This window comes from Phyllopteryx taeniolatus, chromosome 1 (genome assembly GCF_024500385.1).
Source record: "Phyllopteryx taeniolatus isolate TA_2022b chromosome 1, UOR_Ptae_1.2, whole genome shotgun sequence".
Taxonomy (NCBI): Eukaryota; Metazoa; Chordata; class Actinopteri; order Syngnathiformes; family Syngnathidae; genus Phyllopteryx; species Phyllopteryx taeniolatus.
Genome location: NC_084502.1, coordinates 3,383,744 through 3,405,621, shown reverse-complemented (window position 1 = coordinate 3,405,621; position 21,878 = coordinate 3,383,744). Strand labels below are relative to the sequence as shown.

Here is a 21,878-nt window from a genome sequence, read left to right as displayed (position 1 = left end):
GCACTGTTGCTTTAGAATAATATATATGACTCAAGTAAAAGTTTAAAGCAGTCCGCCAAATAACATATATAAACGTCCCTTTCGCTAAAACAAGAATACATTTAAGAATATTTAATAATCATTTATTTACTAATATATATATAAAAAAATTGCCACAAGAAAATGTCTTAAATTACAGCTGAAGTTTTCAAACTGCTAGCATGGATTGAATGTAGCCTCACTCTCTCCTCACGCCTAGCTCATAAACTTGGAAAGAAGAAAATGAGATCCAGGAAGAGACTGGGGCGTCGCGTTCGCCTGTTCGCCTGCGAGCATGCAACGTTACACGAAATGCTACTGGTTAGATGTTTTATTTTTTGGGAATGTACAATCAATTCAAAATATGAGAGGTGATCAACTTACCTGACGATTCGGTGAGAACGGTGACGTGCAAGCTCAGCCATGTCGCCACCCACGTATAGGACATCGCTGTTATATTGTAAATGTTTAACCTTGATTTATCTGGAGAGAGCTGTCCAATTACTTCTTTTTAACTTTTATAGCTAACTGGAGTTAAATATTGAGGCCAAAAAACTGTAATACAGTGAATCACTTTGCCTATTTCTCCAATTTAAAAAAATAAATAAATAAAATAAAAGTTTTTGTTTTTTTCTCTTTTTGGGCGGAATCAACCCAGAAAACACTTATTGGCGGTTTATCAATTATAATGGGCGATAATTATCTGTGGATTTTTGCTATTTGCAATCCGGCCCGATCCCTATCCCCTCTGAATAAGGGGGGTCTGCAGTCACCTTTGCGAAAGTTTGCGGTGCGTTCCCGCAAGCCAATGTGTGTGCAGTCTCCATTTGCAAATGATTGAAGACTATTCAATCATGCCTCCCTGATTGGCTATTTTTGTCACGCCATGCCAAGTTTGAAAAGGATAATTAAATTCAATTTGAGGCATCAGATGGGGCCAAAGAGGGGTGATTTTTCAAAAGTTCATTTGAATAATACTGTACCTGTCCGGTCATACAGACAATTTTTAACATATATGACAAAAACGTGTTGTTGTTTTATTTCTTAGATTGTGAGCCCTGCCTTTAATTTTCTTTGTTTACCCTCGTGAAAGAGCACACTAGGCTCAGCAGGCAGCAATAAAAGTGCAACAAGTTCTCTCAAGTTCGAAGTGGAGTTCTTGTAGGCTGAAATGTGGACAGTTTTAGGCAGACACGGATGACAAGCGCATGGCATAGCTGTTGTTTTCCAAAGTGTGTAAGTGGAGTGAATGTGAGGCCAGGTGCCTTCTGATTGCTTCCCACGCCGTTGTTTTCTGCCACGCTTCACGTACATTAGTCACTTTGGAAACGTTGTTCCAGTGTGGGGCCATGGAGACATTGTGTGAGGTCATGTGACTTCCTGGCTCCATTTGGATGGTGAGGTGGAGTCAAACAGGGTTAGTAGTTGTGTCGGATCGGTGGAGCAGAGTCACGTGACACAAGTCTTTCTGGCAAACCAAAACCAAATAGATTGCCCAAGCAATAACAGAAAGGCAGCAGTGAGTGGAATGTAGCTCAATGTAACAAAGTAAAAGTGGAAATTCTAATTAACAAGAATACTGAAGTAAAAATAATTAGTATGTTGTGTTAAAACCGTCAAATATGTATCCAGAAAGTTACTAAGTAATTGTGATGGACTAAATTACTACCCATCTGGAAATGAAGACGCACGGATGGAGAGCACCAACCAGTCACTAAGTATGAGTCTGTATTAATTTTTCAAAAGCATCACAAACTGAGCAAGATAAGAGGTTTATTTGTCCAATTAGTCTTTCATGTGTATTTGAGGTCCATTTTGTAAGCGCTGTCCGTTCATTTTCATCTTCCTTTGTTTCTTTCACTTTCTATCACCCCACGCGTTCCTTCAGCTGGTGCCTGTGCGCCAGTGGCAGTTCAGATCCGCTTCACTGCAAACACAAAATGACAAAAAGTCCTTGTTAACACAGTTTAGCTTAAGCAGGTGGCCATTGATATGAAGGGATTTCCTACACAACGCAGTCCGGTGAGCTGCCAATTCGCGATTCACCATTTGCTCACTCGACTACACACAATTTGCTCTGTAAAACATTCATTCATGCTTTTTGTAACACCCTAAGGTGCCGCCAAAACAGGCAGGTTAGCCGAGGAGTTGCTAGCATTGGTCACCAGCTGATAGCCGGCTGCCGTGACAGCCAACGGCAGCGTGATGGAAGATTCCGGTAATGTCTGTCAGCCAGGCTAGGCTCATTGTAGGGGTTGATGCCTTCAGAGAAAGTAATGTGGTAAAAATGATGCAGAAAAACGTCTGATTGGCTATTGGCAGACCCAAAAACAGTCATGTGCGATGTGTATTTTAAAAATAAAATTATCTATCACTGAGTCAAATAAGTAATTAAATGGTTCATAGGAAAGTAGTAATTAACATTTGTTTTTTGACAGGCTGCGAAGCGGCAACATGCTGTAAATACATGCCAGCATCCTCGCACTTCCGGTCCATTTTAAAACAAATTAAAACATGTGTAGCAGGGCTGAACAATGAACTTTTCGAAGGGGCCATGTGACAATTACTGTTTGTCTTCATTCCTTGTGTAGTTCATTGCAAAGAAGTTCGCTTCACACTTTGTATTTTGTAATACTATTACATAAACACACAAAAGTACCGTAAATATTGGTGCCGTAGAGTACTGGGAATCGGTACCGTACCGGTTCAAATGTGAAAGTTACCCACCCATACCCTGAATGAGGATAAGCAGATTAGAAAGTGGATATGGATAGATGAGCATCCAGATGAATATTCAAACACATAAATTAGTTTTCATCATTTGAGTCCCTTTGGCATATATGGAAGCAATGCAGCCCACAGTATCACAGTGATGTCGCCCATCATTTTGTCATCCTTGATGAAGCAAGAAGTAGCCTGCAAGCCAAAGAACAGACTGACAACTTTTGTTTGGCCGTGGTGGAAGTTTGCACTATCACTTCAATATACTGTATGGTCATTATAGTGTTGGTAAAACAACAATTATAATGGTGGACATTTTGTACAGCACTGTATATTACGTTTGACTTGACTGTTTACACAATTCCACCCTTTACTGTACAAAGAATTTACATAATACACAACATGCTGTTGTGCCAAAAACATGCGCAGATTCTTCCCTTAACAACACAACTGTTTTATACTCATGTTGAACTTGATACACGCTGTCAAAAGATTTATTTCTCTCCTCATGACCCGCTGCACCCCCTCTTTTCATTATGCTTTTGTACCTTCTTGGTCCTAACCACACCACGGTGGCTGACAGCACGTACGGCCACAGCAAGTCAATGAAAGCGACCCGTGCGTACACCTCTGCTTCCGGGCTGTGAAACCCAATTCCGTGTGGGATTGATCCCCATCTGGCCGCTGCGGGGATGAGGCTAGCAGTAGAAGATAAGAGAAGACACCAAGTGGTCAATGATACGCTCGAACCGTCCTCCACCTCGAAAACAGAAAAGACACTTTGCTTTAAAAGGAAGCGATTGCAGTGCATGAGGACACATGTCGAGTACATGCGGCTTTTTTAACTCTACGCTCATTACAAAACGGATTTACAGTAAACTGCGGAATAAATTATATATTTTTTTGCTTTCCAATTGTCTGTTGTATTTCTAAGTATTTGAAATTTGGATGACACTCCAATTAAAAATGTTCCAGAACAAGACAAAATTAATTTCACGACATGCTTCTGCTCTGTTAATGACCTTGTTAAGAACGCGGAATCCACCCCTGCCTCACATGAACACAGCGTGTGCTGCGTGCCAACTTCTGGCCTGTCGTCCATCGCTCGGATGGGAGCTAAATAATTGAATGGATGCATTAATAAATAAAGTGCAGGGGGAAGACGGGAGGAGGAGGTAGAAGGGGTCGGTCGCCTTTGCAATCACGAGCGGCAACGGCACGATGGCGAACGCACTTCCACGTTTGCTGCAGTGGACCGCCGGCTCCGAACAGGACATGCCATTCGACACATCTCCTCCCTCATCCATCAGGACACGGCCACTTCCTGTTAGGCAAGTGGAGCGAGGTATCAGGCATATTTTATACATTCGACCCAACCAATAGTTTTACAGTCTAGGCCTTGGTGAAGTCCAGTTGCCGGTTTTTATTCTGACTTGACATAGCCTGGTATTTTCATAGGATAAACTAGCCAACGGAAGACTGACCAGAGAAGTGAATAGGAAGTTGTGGTTTTGAAGCATGTTGAAGATTTATTATAATCCATTATCAGCCTTTGAAAAGCTACAGTCGTTGTCTAAAGATTACCCAGGGTCCTTCTGAGTTCATAGTTCTACACAACTTCTGAACTTTCATCATTGGCCTATATATTTGTCAGCCTTTCGGATTCAAGTTCCAAAATTCAAAGTTCACCAGCTAAATAAAAACACACTGCCCTCAAATCACAGCTCCAAAATGCACACATGCGCCCCTACACTTTTTCTACAGCAATTCTCGATTAATGCTCAGCTTTCTTCTTCTTCACTATTTCAAATCTGCTCCTCTTGTTTTCTCTTTCTGTGGGCCTTCTTTTATATTTTACAGCCTGATCTCTATTTAGATTTTCTCGTTTGGAGTTGCCACAACTCTCCCAGCTGCCAACATCTGTAAGCGGTTTGGAGGCAAGAGACACGATGGAAAAACATCCAAAAATATTAAAAAAAAAAAAAAAAGAGCAGCACTGTGCTCTACTACTGGGCTGGGATGGAATGGAGGCTGTGATCGGGATACGAACTGGTCTGGGATCAGAAGGCCACTCAAGAGCCAGGCCAGGCTCCAATTAAAAAGGTTGGCAGCGATGCTTGTTATGTGCATGTCTGCATCAGGAGAAGATGTGATATCATTTACTCTTCAGGGACTCTAATATTCCGCACAGTACGGAACATAAATGTACAAGCCACACTAGACTATACTTCACACTGTCGGGGGCGGAGTGGGCGGAGGGGGGGCAATGGCGTTCTTGAGACCCCACAGTTTAAGGTTTACTGGGGATTGACCTTAATCACGTGTCAGGTTTTAGGCAGATTGGACTTGAGCTGCAACACTTTTAAAGAGATTATGTTATTGTATGAGATTAGAGGAAGTAGATACATTGAAGGGAGCTAATGAGGGGGGCGGGGGGGGGGGGGGGGGGGGGGGGTTCTCCCCTCCCCAGCTGCCGGCTTAATGCATTGCTCACTGTCCTGTTGATAATGCACACTACAATGCCATGATTGTGTTATTAAAAGGCCTTACAGTGTTTTTGCAGTGAGCTACACTGCTGACAGTTTACGACATGCAACGTTTCATAGTTGTCCATTTATTTGAGGGCATGTGGCTGCCATTTACTACGTTGGTTGACGAGTGAGATGGCGAAGGCGAGAGTCAAGGGATGTGTGCGCACAGTAGGGTCTCATTAGGTAATGAGGGTGATTACGCTGCATTAGGTAGTGGAGAAGCGAGGCAACAGCCACAGGGTGGGAGGGGAGAGGAGAAACATGTGTCTGTGATTTGCGGCATAAGCACATACCATTTAATTGAGACAAGCTGTCTCTGGCTCCTGATTGGTGCAGAGCTGTCCTCTGCATGTCTGCTTGGCCCTTGCTGTCCTTAACTCAGAGGGCAGGAAGACAGATGTGGTGTGGAAAGGTGGAAAGGGAGCGTGGAAAGGTACTGGGCACTGCCCGTCTTGACTTTTGTGGCTCAGACCTTTGCATGAACAGGGGTGTCAAAATGTTGGTACGGTTTCCCTCAGAGGGCCGTTATGACTGTGAAAGCATACAAATGTTTCATCGCCTCATCAAAGTATACAGTGGCGACTGGTCAATAGAGGGCGCTCACCGCGGCTGAGTCACCTTGAAATGGACAAAAGTGAAATAATAAAATTGAATATTATAATGACATTATATTACACATTATATGTATATCTATTTTTGGATGAGTTGGACAATGATGTGCTCGTTTATCTCTGGTGGTCTCATTTTATGACTCAACTTCCACTTTAGGGCGCATCGACATTTTCTCGTCAAATGTTTGACATGCGCATTCGATTCTCGTGAAATACAAAAGATATGGCCGAGGTAGGGCGTTAGATTCCAGCGCCTTTTAACGTTCAACAGGGTTACTCTTAAACACACCCACTCCTATCAAGTTACTGTTAAAAAGGTCTTGGTGACAAAAAAAATAAAAATAAAAATGCTTATTACATGTGATGATTTAAAATATATATGCAGATTTGAGCAAGAATCATGGAAGTTGACGCAACTGATTTGCTGTGGCGGGCCGGATTTGCCCCACGGGCCTTGAGTTTGACAACCGTGACGTAGCAGAAGTAGAAGATGGAAATGTTTTGTCTGGAACTCAAGAAAGCGACTGATTGTGGTGCAATGCTTCATCTTAGATTAAAAAAAAAAAAAAAAAGCACATTTACCAACAAAGATGATCACTTGAGTCCTAAATGTACGACAGGATTCCCTTTGCAAGGCACAGCCCTGTCTCTTATGAGTACAGGAGGTATTTTTACCCTGGATAAAGTGCTGACCCAATCTCAGGTAATTACACCCCTGTTGGGCTTTGGCACAGACATGTCAGGGCAGCGCCGAGTGCACCTTACACCCCAGCGACAGGTAAACCACACTTATCTCACCATTTACAAGCAAGTACGGAGCCTGGCTCCAAAATGAGAGCGGGGAAGCGGGGCCTACCTTGGCAAAGCTGACAAAACTCTATCAACAGTCAAAAAGTGCATGAGAAGCAAAAACAAGCGTATAGATATTCAGTGAGTGAAGGAAAGAGAAAAGACATAAAAGTGCCAAACAGTGGGATTATGGTAAAGTGGTGCCTGTATGTGGTGCATTTCCTCGCTATTGGATTCAATCCAGTAATCCCTAAGAGGGTTAGGCATGTTCTAATCACTTGTAACACAATAATGTTGAACGAGCATGAACAAGATACAACTTTCTTGGATTTTCAGGTACTTCTATCAAATCAAAGGTTTTACTGACATGCCTCGATGTGTTGACACCTCTAAACCATCTTAGAAGCAAGTATTTCCTTTTGGTTTCAGACAATTGACATGAGGTACACTAATTGCAGTCATAATTTATCCGATTCTAAATTTAATCATACAGTACATGAAGGTATTTGCAATCTGCAACTTGGCAAAGGGCCAAGATATTTGGGCTGAGTTTAGCCCAATTTACTAACTTCCACCGGTACAATTTGCATGCTATACATTTTAAATCGTGAAATATCAAACATGCAGTGATATAGCGAGGATAGTACACCTGATCATATGGACTTCTTCTTCTTCTTGTCACATCTGGAATGATGGAAATTTAGCAGGTCACAACTGACTGGAATTTACTGTACTGAGGGAATGCGGTCCATTACTGTATTTTAAAATGTTCCCGATCTCAAGTGTCTTTGTGGATTCCAACAATTTAGACTTATTTTGGCCATAACGCGCAGATGCAAAGTGGCTTTTCAAGCATACGAAGGGATGAATTTTGAAAGTAAAATATTTGTGCAGTCCAGACCTGAAGTGAAAATAGCATCACTATGACAGGGATTTCAAGAGTTAATTGTTCTTATTCCAACTCCTTACTTTACGAGTAATTTGCTGTTCAATCAGTGGTCTCTGAAGTATTTTCAACTGCAGAATAAAAAAAAAAAGAATAAATATAACTTGTCACGGGGCACTGCAATTTAAGTGCAATGTTATTTATGTGACTTTTCCTGCATTGTGCCTTTAAAGCTACAGAGAGACTTATAAATCAAGTCCAGTATTTGAATGGTCTTCAGCGAGACGAGTTTAAAGAGTAGAGCCAGTGAACATGTGCTTTTCAGACGTTGTGAGCAGAACAGGAAACCTTGAGTCTGTGTTGTCTTTACTTTGTCCAGAATCTATGTATCGTCTCTCCCGTTAAATGCATGTTTGATGGAAACTATGCGCTGTGTGTTGCACGGCAAAGCAGAGGCTGAGGGAAATGGTTGCGGTCAGACCATAGTCCTTGACAGAGGAGAGACGAAAGCTAAGAAAAGACAGAGAAGTAAAAAAAAAAAAAAAAAGGACGAATTGAAATGATGAGCCTACTGTATATACATCATTTATCCACATATGTACAGGCACATAAACATCCATGCAGTGTAGGAGAGAAACTCATTAAATGTAACTCAATTATGTAATTGAATTACAAAATGTATGTAATTGGAAGCCATTACATTACTGGGAGAAAAATGTGTAAAGCTGCTTTTGGAAATGTCCATTTTTTCAAATTTTTGTCCCATTTATAAAAAACTCAGATTTTTTTTTTTTTTCATATAACTTCCTCCTTCTCAAGCCGTCGCTGGTGATTGGCTCTTTCTGGTCATGTGCCAGCCTGCAGTAGTCTCAAACGTGACATATTTTTTCCAAAAATGACCTCAAAGTGCCACCTTGTGGTGCAATCTATTAGCTTGTCTGAGATTTTTTTTAAAATGTTAAGACTATATTTACACTTTTGAACACATAAAAGAACACTCACTTTTCAGCTTTATAATTTTGTATTTATTTTTTTCTGTAACATTCACTTATCTGGTTAGCGATATTGACATCATTAAATTGCGCCCATTTGTCATTGAGTCAACATGGTATGGTATCATGTTTTCCACATGATTTACACATATAATGCTACAAATGCATTTTTAATTATGTATTTACATAATATAAATTTTTGTCATCCGTTTATTTGTGTAAAGATCAAATATGTGGTTAATTACGAAATAAAGATATATGTGTTTAACCCCCTTTTTGTTTTTCATTCAAAAATTAAGAAAAGTAATCAAAATGTAATCAAATGTAATTAGTTACATTACCTTGAGAAAGTAATTGACATAGTTCCATTACAGTGACATTTCCAATAGTGTAATTTGTGATTGTAACCGATTGCATTTCCCAACACTGCATCCATGCACCTCAGCGAGAACAGGAAGGTTCCAGCTGAGGTTGGGCGTGTTACGTGCTGGTGGGAATGTGCCACTGCACGTTAATTCTCCCTTCACGCTTGCGTTGAGGAACACAGAGCCTCTAATTGATGCTAAACAAACTGCTGACCCACACTCAGGATGAAAGTCTGTCCCTGATGCACACACAGTGACACAAGCTTAAGTTTACTATTTGCCCTCAAACTCACTCGAAAGTTAACAGGCTGCAAACACATCAACTGTGATTTATTTATTCATTTTTTTTTTTTTTTTTTTTTTAGCATTCAAGCTTCAGCTTCAGTTCAAATGTCCTCACTAACATGACAGGGCAGGAGTGTATGGGCTGCAATTTCCAATGTGCTTGGAACCATTCAGGAGAGGGTTCATGCATGCGTTAGGAGACACTGGAAGGTGAGGGTGGGCTGGAGAAGGTAAAATACTCCTCATCCTACATGCAGACATGGTTGCCGCTAAAGGAAGAGAGAGGCACAACGATGCCTTTGTGCAGGCCACATCTCCCACACATAGATCACCTCCGTGCAGCCTGCCGCATGGAGGGCAAGTGCACGCACGCCACGGAGAGCGAAACAGAGGGAGGGTGGAAAGGAGTGGGGGAGAAGTTATAACCTGAATCATTTTCCACACATTCCCCTCTCTATCTCCCTTCACCCCCCCCCCCCAACCCCTTTTCTTTCCCCCTCGCCATAGAGGAATCCGGTCCCTCCGTTGGGATCGGAGCCCCTTTGAAGGCGATCCAGAATTGTGTTGCTCTGCCTGCTCGCCCGGCTGTTCCCCTCTGCCACCTCCACTCCCTCCGCATCATCCCTCCGGGTCCCGCTCGACCTGAGCGACAGCAGCCGTGCTCCGAATCCAGGTCTGCAGGCCTCACGGACCGCCCCGCTGCGGCGTGGAAAGACGGAGGACAAAGGAAGACGCGTGCATGGTCACGTACAGCGATGAAACACCAAGGATCGTCTCTACCTTCATCAGTTTGCTTTTTGTCACCATTTTTCTCCCTCCTGACACCTCCTCCCTCATTCCACTCCACTTCCCCTCCGCCTTCCCTTCACTTCCTCTCTCCGTCCCGAGGGCAAACTCATCAAACTGGTTCCTTTGGCACGCCAGGAACACACAAATACACCCAGGGATGCCAACACGACCTCTTTACTCAACGGAGGGCCTTTCTTTCACTCAGGGCCTCAGAGCCGAGCACCACAAGACAGCGAATGACAAACAGACACAGAGAGGAAACAAAAAAGAGAAAAAGGCAGATAAAGGGAGGAGTGATCCAGGGGGATGTGCATTCCTTTGGCTCGCTTGCCTCTGGAGCACAGGAGACGTGTTGCTGGCTGTTGGGTTTACTATCCCTGAGCCACATGGGCTGGCACGCCTTTGCCTTGCGCGTCAGTGTGTGCGCGCGTTGCAAACTAAGGCAGAGATTGTGATTTCACTTACATTACTACTTTTATCACCAATACAGTATGTGTGTGTTCCAGACCATAATAACCAGAGGAACACACACTTCCAGCTTACTGCTTTCAATTAAAACTAAAGAGCTTCCAGAAGCGCCAAGTCCTCTTGCCAAAATGTGCCGCACGTTTACGCACAAGCAAATTTACACAAAATGGTGATTTATCTTATGTGACACTGCATAACATAATTGCAATCACACGATGTATGGAGTCAGAGTGGTTTGGTACTGAAGGGTAATTTTGGTTTAGTGCCAAATGTTACATTTTGGTCAAATTAACAAAACAATCTGACAGAAAAGCCCAAGAAAGTCACACTGTTGTATATCTGCATCATTATAGAAATGCACTTTAGGATCTGTGATGATCCAAATTGACCACTCCAAATTTACAACTTTTGTTTTTTCAAACATCAGATTACACATATATATATATATATATATATATATATATATATATATATATATATATATATATATATATATATATATATATATATATATATATATATATATATATATATATATATATATATATATACTCATATATATATATATATATATATATATACCGGGCGGCACGGTGGCCGACTGGTTAGAGGGTCAGCCTCACAGTTCTGAGGACCCGGGTTCAATCCCCGGCCCCGCCTGTGTGGAGTTTGCATGTTCTCCCCGTGCCTGCGTGGGTTTTCTCCGGGTACTCCGGTTTCCTCCCACATCCCAAAAACATGCATGAATTGGAGACTCTAAATTGCCCGTAGGCATGACTGTGAGTGTGAATGGTTGTTTGTTCCTATGTGCCCTGCGATTGGCTGGCAACCAGTTCAGGGTGTACCCCGCCTCCTGCCCGATGACAGCTGGGATAGGCTCCAGCACGCCCGCGACCCTAGTGAGGAGAAGCGGCTCAGAAAATGGATGGATGGATGGATATATATACCGGCACTCCGGTTTCCTCCCACATCCCAAAAACATGCATTAATTGGAGACTCTAAATTGCCCGTAGGCATGACTGTGAGTGTGAATGGTTGTTTGTTTCTATGTGCCCTGCGATTGGCTGGCAACCAGTTCAGGGTGGACCCGGCCTCCTGCCCGATGACAGCTGGAATAGGCTCCAGCACGCCCGCGAACCGAGTGAAGAGAAGCGGCTCAGAAAATGGATGGATGGATGGATGGATGGATATATATATATATATATATATATATTTTATAACGGATGGTCAAACATCCAAAAACGGATGGCCAAACATCCAAAAACAAAAACTTTAGTGAATTGAAAAAAGTTGTCTGCCAGCAATGTGCATGCAACAAAAGGATTACACACTTGCAAGCCTCATCGCTCTCAGAGTCAGCAATTTATTAAACAATATCACAAGAGAGGACGTAATGTTATACTGCATATCATTATGGATGTGATTCGGTCATAGGCAGAAAGGCCACAGCTGTATATGCTACAACTTCACAACCTCAAGTGCGATGTTCCTTTTATTCAACAGTTCTACAAGCGCCGTTTATTAGTTATAAGCCACGACAAATTATGATTTGATTGTTTATTGAATGAGTTATGCGGCTCCACCGACACTAATAGCAGCCGTGGCAATTGTCGCAGGGTTAGCTGCTAGCGTGACATGCTAACTAGCCAACGCGTCGGCATCATATTTGATAAAAAAATGAAATGAAGCTTGCTTTGTTTCCTTTTTTTCTTCAAGTCGCTAATTCGTCATTCAGCGGGCTGTCCGCGACTAGTAAAAGTTACACAAAGTAGTCTGGAAATGCAAACTGAAGCCAATCGACGCGACGACTGCGCGCTCGTTAGCTGCGTCACCATGTTGGCCTCGGGTTCGCTCCCGTTTGTACACGCAACGTGTCAAAAATGTGTCATTGATGTGTCATTTTAATCAAACGAGCACATCTGGAGGTTTGCGCTGATTTCTGTGGGCTTTTAACAACTGACTAATGCTCACGGCCAAATGAACGGTTTAGAACACCGGCCAATCCCAAGTCCTCGTCCTGTTGTACTGTATATCATCACACATGGAATGACTTTTGTCCAGTCAAAATGCTTGGTTGAAGCTTATTGTTGTATAATGTGAAATAACCAATTACAAATACTTAGTTAGATGACGACATTATCATTCCTCGTGATGGTGGTGGCTATAACTATATTATTACATAGAAATTACAAATATCTTTAGTCTGCATTGCACATGCGAATATTTTATGCACAGTTCCTTTCTTCCACTGAAACCTTCATCTAATCACCTCCGAGTGACTTTTCTGTTTTCCAGCCTTGCAACGTCACAAGGGTCAGCAGTGGAGCGTTGGCTGCAAAGAGACCAGCGTTCGGTGTGTGTGCAAGCTATCTATAGCCAAGCGTATCCCTGGGGATTTGTGTCTTAAACTCCATATTCATGACACATCACTTTGAGGATTAGAAGGGCATCATCAGATAGAGGGGCTTACAGCAGCGGACACACGCACACGCACACACACACAAAATAAAGAGACACGCTGTGTGACGTTCTCGTCCTGGTAAGCACAGAGTACACGCTTTCGAGGAAGTTGTGTTCACTTATTTGTGCAGGAAGCGCTTTTTGTCTATGCAAGCAGTGAGATAATGGAGGAAAACCAATCTCTGCTTGTACAATTGAGATGTTTTTCCAGAGCAGGCAGGATGACTGCTTTGTATCAATAACCCGAACAGTTGAGTGTTAACTTGAGCAGTGATTATTTGCCTACTTAGCCCTTACAGCCTGCAGTATTCATCTCTACCTGCCAGTTTAAACACTTTGCGTTGGACCCGTGAGTGTCAATTGTTGAGACACGAACATATCCAAATGTGTGAGGCGGAGGTTTATTAAGGCCACAGGAATCTGATCTGCAAGGGGGGGGGGGGGGGGCGGGGGTGTTAGCGCCGACAGCGTGGCTCTGTGCTGTGATTGTTTAGTTTGCGGCTGTGTGTGCATCCACACATGCATACAGTATGTGTGTTCTTATCTCAACGTGTCCACGGCAGCAGGAGCATCAGAGGAAGTGCAGCCTTTCCTTCCTGTGCCTTTCACACTGTCACAACACACTCTGGCCATGAAACTCACTCTGGCTTCATCCAATTCACAGTGAGACAGTGTGAGCTTGTGAGTTGATAATATACTGTATGTGTGTACCGTTTCATTGACACGACAGGACAAATTAGGCCGGTGCTTGGTGAAAACAGTTAACCCTGTAGTTTTAGAAGGAAAGTAGATGTTCCGTTAGGCCTGTGACCTTCATCTGGAAGCTGGAGAAGGACACCTCTTTGCACGAGGTTTTGCACCTGCAGTTAGCCACTGGCAGACAGCCACTGCTTCCTGTTTCAGTCTGTGCTGTCCTTATTAACAGCACTGCCCCTCATTCGGTTAGGCGAGGCACATTTATTTATGTAGCGCATTTCAGACACAAGGTAACTCAATGTGCTTGACCATGATTAAAAGCATTTAAAAACAAAGTGCAAACGATATTTAAAAAAAAAAAGTGCAAACCCCAATTCCAATGAAGTTAGGACATTGTATAAAATGTAAATAATAACAGAATACAAGAATTCAACCTTTTCAACCTTTATTCAATTGACTACACTACAAAGACGAGACATTTAATGCTCAAACTGATGAACATGATTATTATTATTATAATATATATATTGCAAATATTCTTCCATTTTGAATTTGAAGCTGGCAACACGCTCCAAAAAGCTAGGACAGGACCAACACAAGATTGGGAAAGTTGAGGAATGGAATACAGGAATACATACCAGTAGCATTTCTTTCACGTATTCGGGACTTAAATTATTTAGCGATTTATAGACCAGTAGCAGAACTTTAAAGTCTATTCTATAGCTGACTGGGAGTCAGTGTAGCGACTTCAGAATTGGAGTAATGTGTTCTGATCTCTTTGTTGTGGTCACAACCCCAGCGACAGCATTCTGAATGAGCTGCAGCTGTTGAATACTCTTTTGGGGGAGTCCAGTCAGAAGAACATTACAATAGTCAAGTTTACTGGAGATGAAAGCATGGATGAGCTTGGTACAAGCAAGCCTTCAGCTGGTAGGAGGTTGTTTTAGTGATTGACTTGATATGACTGCTGAGGCCTCTGTCATTGTTCAGGGTTGATTATTACGTGTACATGAGGTCACTTTTAAAAGTAATAAATAAACTGGGAGAAAAATATAGATAAATGGGCATCTACAGTAGGCCTCGTTCTCACACGAGGAAGTCATAGTGGAGTGTTATGTTTTTGTCCAAGAAGAATCTGACATTTTGCATGCAGTGTCACCATCAAAAATACTGTACAGTTTATTAGATACACATAGAAATATTCAGACTAGCGCTTTGAAATGGGAGCTGTGCCAAACCAACACTTAATTTCAATTTCAAATTCAAGGCCTGACTTTGACTTTTTAACACTAAACTAGTTAAGGAGTCAGTCTCTCTCTTTGTCTGTTATGCTGCTTGTCAACACACCCAGTTTGTGTTACCATAACAACTTCAAACGTATTCTGTTAAGTTCACAAGTCAAACCCTTCTCCAGTCAATTTGTGATCACATTCCAACGACCGGGGGACAACCAGTTAAGACCCCAGCTACATTACTGTTTCCTTAGCCACAATGTCATTATTTTCTCATTATTATTTCATTATTATTGCATCGTCAAATCCTCCTGACACTCTCTTTGAAATAGACGCTTGCTAGCATTTAGTTGCTAGCGTCAGAGGTCTCATCTGGTGAAGATTTTCCCCGATAACACTCGTCTGATCACTTCATCAATTAGGAAGCTACAGTATGAAAAAAAATATGGACACACCAAGTTTAATAGTTTATTTATTGGATTAAGAAAAAAAAATCACCCAATCATTTTGGTGGAATTTGAATGATGCTTTGTTAGCCGAGTCACTGATGGTGTAGTGGTACACTCGCCTGACTTTGGTGCAGGCAGCGTGGGTTCAGTTCCCACTCAGTGACGGTGGGGATGTGAGTGCGAATGGTTGTCCGTGTCTATATGTGCCCTGCGACTGACTGGCGACCAGTTCAGGGTGTAGTCCGCCTTTCGCCCGAAGTCAGCTGGGATAGGCTCCAGCGTCCCGCGGCCCTAACCAGGATAAGCGGTGTTGAAAATGGATGGATGGATGCTTTGTTAGCCATATGGTAGCTACAATATTGAATTCGCGACTGTTTCCTGGAGTCTTCCAGCGTCACTTCCTGTCTCTATAAGTTATGTGGAATTTAACAAATGATGACAGCGGACAAAGACACATCTGTCCAAGCACCACTTTCCCTGCTCTTAAACTGTCTACACGGTGTGGAAAATAGAGGCCGGAGAGGAAGATGAGAATGACTAAAAAGCTTGCGGGCAGGAGGATGAACCAGCAAGGACATGTTGATCATCATAGGGAGCTAAATTGCATTGTTGTTTTGTCACCAGTTACATTTCAACATACAGTGAGATGACCATTGTCGACAACCGTTTCTCCAAAAGATTTTGTGACGTCCAAATGGCGGTTACACAACAACTCATATTGGGAGGAACACTGTTGCTTCAAGTGGAAAGGAAGGGCGTGTGAGTGTAAAATAACACCAAAAACTACACCAAAGGAAGAGGGGAGATGGAGAAAAAGAGTGGGAAGAAAGCGGGAGATGGAGAGGGGGTACCCGGGCGGGTGTTCCAAAAACCTGTCAAGGTATTTCCTTGTGCAAACACCAAATTTGCGGGACTTTGGAGAGAGGCGTGCCAACACTCACACACGCAGAGCCTCCAACACACAACAGCTGCAACTTTGATTTAACGCATACTTTGATTGGGTAGGTCTCAGGTTGACTCCCTGATCCCTGTGCAGTCGTGACTGTGTCCGCCGTGCACAGCTGCGCGCGCGCACACACACACACACAAGCGCAGCCAAACTTAATGAGCCATTCAATACAGCACCAGCTCCAATGTCCCTCGACCCCCGCTGCACAAACTGAACGCACACGATCACAAAACTTTCCCCTCACTTGATATACGTCTCATCACTCCTGATTCTACTGTGCATGTGCCTGCATGCTCCCACATAAATATGCGCACACGCCTACGTGCGCACATTATGTCCCGCCATTCTCCCACTACGCCAGCTGTAGTCCACCCGGCGTGTTTACATAGCCTGCTGAACCGAGCTGAAGAAAGAGTCTCGGAGGCATGGACCAGGGCCGTCTGTCTGAAGGGTGCTCTCTCGGGCTCATAGGAAATGGACCGGAAAAAAAAAAAATTGGGAACAACGGATGAAAATAAACAAGGCAACCAAAATCTCAGCCGTAAGTGACGAGACAGACAGTGACGACGTATGTCCCGTGGGTCCACACAGCCTGGGACAAGACGTGGGAATCTCCTCATTGCGTTAATTCACCCCCCCCCCCCCCAAAAAAAAAGCATTTTACGCCAACAATCATAAAAATATTGCTATTTGACAAGCAAAAGCTAAGTGTAGATTTGGAGCTCTCAACTGCATTTGACACCATTTCGTGGATATCACCGCAGAACAGCTTAAAATGGCGCTCCACCAATTGTGTGTGTGCGTGCATGTTCGTGTGTCTGCTCATGTTGTTGTGAAACCTTTTGTAGCTTTGTGGTAATGGCAGGTGTGTCTGTGGTCAACATTGTGCTCTTTGGCCATGGACAATGTTAGAACTGTCTCGCCATTCTGCTCAAAATGAGCAAGCACGAATCACTAAATATTGATTGGAAACTGCTAATTACTCCCAAGTATCCTCAGGTGAAGAGTAAAAATATAAACAATAAAAAAATCAGCTTCTGTGTGTGTGTGTGTGTGTGTGTGTGAGAAGTCTCATTCATTGATTTGCTTTTGGTCATCCACCATTTCCACAAAAGTAGATTGCAGTATTTTAAATGCTTGGTGTGCTTTGTTCACAGTCAATAACTGACAAAAAAAAATGTTTTTTTTTTCATGCCAACATTTGTGAGAGTGTCATCAAGTGTTGTCTTGTTTTGTATTTTTTATGCATTTGTCAACTTTGTCAACACGCAGAGCAGCACATCAAAAAGCTGCCATAGATTCCCAACGCGTAATGAAACCCAATTGCAGATGCTCGCTTGTCTTTTTACTGATTTACAACCGGGTTTTCTTCCTTTTCTCCACTTGTAGGGAGAAAGGACCAGCTGTCATGTGCCCCTGTGTCATTTGTCTAAAGAAAAGACCGCATGAACTACTTTTCTGTTGTGTCGTTTTCCTTTGGTTTCTCCCACCTGAATATTGAAGCTCATTTGTTTGGAAAAAGAACGGAAGACAACAGAGGCGCATGTGTCGGGGTGACTGTCGCTTCATATTTGAAGCAGGTGTGTGTCCAAACAGCGAGCATGTGTGGGAATGTGACGTTGAGGTCTGCATTTAACTAACAGAGGGGGACTTCTAGCCAAAGAGTCTGGCCACAAAAACCAAACCAACTAACCTCAGTGTCTGGGTGGCAGCTCTGAACCTCGCCGCCTAATCAACCAAAGCGTTATACAACTTTGCGGTCCCAAGCCATAACGCGAAGTTCAAGATGGGAAAGATTTGGATTCAACACATGTGTTTACTTTTGCGTCTTCACTTTCTCACCCCTTCTTTCTTTTACTTTCCACTTCTGCTGTTCAAGAGAATGGACAGGTGAGAGAAGATGTCATGACCCTTGACCTTGCATCATCTGCTGGCCTGCTTTGGGTGGCCAACTGGGTTGACCCGACCTCCACCCTAACAGTGACCCCGGGGTCACTGCCAGTTGCTGCTGTTTAGCCAAAATACATGACAGGCCCGGGAAAACAGCACTGGAAAGGATAGCTGCATAGGCCTTTTGTGACTCCAAGACTAGAAGAATACGCAAAATACGCCCTCTAAATAGCTAATTGCATGTTTTTGCCGCACATACCTGCAATTTACATGCTGCCTAACACCTGTTTCTACCTCTGAGGCAACATTCACGGTAACCATAATGAAGACTGGCTTTAACGATTTACAACTGCTTAGCATTAGCACAAACTGCAACAGCCACAGCGACACTGTTATTATGACATTATCATCAAGCTAATTCCAACTGAATACCTCGCCGCACACTCATTGTCAGCTAGCGTCAGCGGCCCTAATGAGAACAAGCGCTATCGAAAATGGATGGATGGAAGTGTTAGGACACAGTTTAACACCGGTACAGTAACTAAGGCTTGAACAGATTACCGGTGGTTCACTAGTCGACAAGTTGACTTTATTACACCATCTACTTTTAAAGCTGAAAGTTGACTAATTGCTAATCACGTATTTTTGGCTTCTCATCTTCCAATTAGGCAATTTACAGAAGAGTTGCGACTCGCCCGTCTTCTGCCGTCACCGGACAACAAAGTTCAGAGGAGCAGCGAAATATCCGACCAGCAAGGCAAACAGTCATCGTACTTCTGCGAGCTTCTAAGAGTATGAAAACAAGATGGTTGTGGACGAGAATAGCGGTTAGCCATGCTAGCTTTGGCAATTCCGAGTGCCACTAGTCTTAAAATATTCGGGAATGGCGGTGAGATACAAGAGCAGCGGCGCAAAGTAAAGCTCCATCGTTCTCGGCAAAATTGTATGTCCTTTAATGTGCGGGCAACGATTTAACTTTATTTTTCATAGAAGTTGTATGATGAAACGCATTAAAATCACGACAGGGTTCCCTGCGTCGTAACTCTTGTCGCAGTACACCATACGGCCGTACTATTGCATGTTACAAGCATGCGGGTATATTTGACCAAAAATTAGACTGCCGGCAGGTTCGCTTGCAAAACACGCAGGTTTATCCTCAAATATAATAAAACCACAAGTGAAATAGAAACAGTGAAAAAAATAAACGCTTACATGTCTTACGACATGCTACATTAGACCGGTCCGCTCGTTGAAGAGAAACATAGCACGAATTACAATGTAATGGTGAGTTATATTAATAGTTTTTATTTGTTTATTTGTATGCTGGTCCGTTAAAATATGTCTATGTGAAACCGGTCTGTGGCGCAAACATGGTTGTGGCTGGAAAAAAAACCAACAAACAAACAAAAAAAAAACATGACATCATCAATAATCGACTGCAACTTGACTTTCATCACATTATAGTCGACTACAAAAACGTCTGTAGTCGTTCAACATGTCAGGTACGAATGCTACATGGAAATTATTTCTATGACTTATTTACAGGCGGCACGGTGCCCGACTGGTTAGAGCGTCAGCCTCACAGTTCTGAGGGTTCAATCCCCGGCCCCGCCTGTATGGAGTTTGCATGTTCTCCCCGTGCCTGCGTGGGTTTTCTCCGGGTACTCCGGTTTCCTCCCACATTCCAAAAACATGCATGAATTGGAGACTCTAAATTGCCCGTAGGCATGACTGTGAGTGCGAATGGTTGTTTGTTCCTATGTGCCCTGCGATTGGCTGGCAACCAGTTCAAGGTGTACCCCGCCTCCTGCCCGATGACAGCTGGGATAGGCTCCAGCACGCCCGCGACCCTAGTGAGGAGAAGCGGCTCAGAAAATGGATGGATGGATGGACTTATTTACATTTGTGCAGACTGACTGACTACTGCACAAGCCTCTCAAGGACATGCAGTAACTTTTACAAGAGAATGTGTGTGCAATTCGACTCATTTGCATAAGTAGGCCATTGGTGCCTAATGGAGACATTTTGTTCTGACGCTAACAAGGTGTCTCGCTGGGGCTCTCGTTCATTGGCGGCTTCCTGTCGCCCGCCGACGCTGACGTCCGGGCAATCAGCGCCGCGTTTGGGCGCTCTTGTTGTGTGATTTACGAGCTCCCAGATTCATTTAAAAGCCATTGTTCTCCTCTGACGGATGTGGACCGCACACACAGACTTGCGCAGCCACCGCACACACGTACACACACTGCCCGTCTATCGTAGACAGATGCAGGGGGAGATTGTTATCCCGTTTACAAGATTAACTCCGAGATGACCAATGATGGTCAATCCAGAGGTGAGTTTGAAACAAACAGATGAGAGAAACAGGAAGAGGAGAGAAGACCTTTGGCTTGTAAGAAACAACTTCATGGTCAATGAAGGATCAAATCGTACATCCAGACAAAAACTAACCGATGCACTTCTTTGCACAATGAAAAAACAATGTCGATTAAAGCAAGACTCACAAGGTCATGCAACTCTATAAGAAATGTAAAACAAGTTAGAATTCATTCAAAAATGTAGAAAAAAAACCCACATGATCACTATTTAACATCATGTGACCCTATGTTAATGTCATTTTCTGTTACGGGGCAGAAATAGAAAGGAAATCATCGCGAGTGAAGAAGAAGAAAAGCGAAAGGCTCCCGCCTCCTACCCCTCCTTTCTCCTGCCTCCTCTCCGCGCGTTCTGCTAAAAGCCGGGGAGGCGTCTGTAAATTCATCAAGCCACACCTGTGCTTGATTAAGTGTGTTTAGACTGCAAATGGAAGTCGGTGGAGGAGGTGAAAAGGAGGCGCTGGTAATTTAGACAGCAGAGGCTTTACGAGAACAATCATCTCCAATAAGGGCTGCTCGGGAATCTCAAGCCCACCACGCGCCGCACACGCAAACAAACACAGTTGCAATTTCTCTCCATACATGTGTGCCTGCAGCCTGTGTTAATTCTGGGGCTTACATTAGAAACTAAATGGTTTTCAAATCCCATTGCTCATCAGTGGACAACTTACTTTAATTTTCGGGGATGAGGAAAAGTTGACCTCCCACAACGTGGGCTGTATTGAGTTACAGCCTCTGCTCCGCCTTTCAATGGGAGATTAACTTCTCTCTCTGAGTTCATATTTTCATCTGGGACTGCCTGTGGTCAGACGGAGGCTGGCGGAGAAAGAAAACACAGGCCGGGAGGGTGGGGGAGGCTTGGTGGAGATATAATGTTGGGATAGTAAATCATACGCACACAATATGAAAAGCAAGAAGAGGATATTCACGTTGCATGGGCAACAAAGTTACAGAGCAGTTGCAAGTTCACACCTCCCTCGTCAGCGATGAAGCAGTGACGAGCGTTGCCACGTCACTGGAGTACCGAGGCCTTATCTGGAGCAAAGGTCACATTTAGTTGGACAGTTAGAAAATCGGACAAGCTGTTTCCAATACTGACACATTAACAAGGGGGAAAAAAAACAAATTCAGAAGAGCTCAGTAGGCGAGTTTGGGGATGGTTAAAAAGCTGATTTCAATTCAATTTAAACAACTTATGAAACAAACACAAACTTCTGCAACACCTGAGTTGAAGGACACAGTACTTTTCTTCTTTTCCTTTCAGCTTGCCCCTTTAGGGGTCGCCACATCGCATCATCCTTTTCCATGTAAGCCTTTCCCCTGCATCCTCCACTCGAACACCAACTGCCCTCATATCTTCCCTCACGACATCCAT

At 43.4% G+C, this 21,878-nt stretch overlaps 1 long non-coding RNA gene across 1 annotated transcript; it reads right to left on the bottom strand.

Moving 5' to 3' along the window:
* Nucleotides 1-1,279: 1,279 nt before the first annotated feature.
* LOC133468920 (uncharacterized) lies at nucleotides 1,280-21,307 on the bottom strand. Its single transcript, XR_009786064.1, has 3 exons — nucleotides 21,175-21,307; nucleotides 3,288-3,437; nucleotides 1,280-1,945 (listed from the first exon to the last, which is right to left on the bottom strand). It is a non-coding gene; the product is annotated as an uncharacterized LOC133468920 (long non-coding RNA).
* Nucleotides 21,308-21,878: the final 571 nt, after the last annotated feature.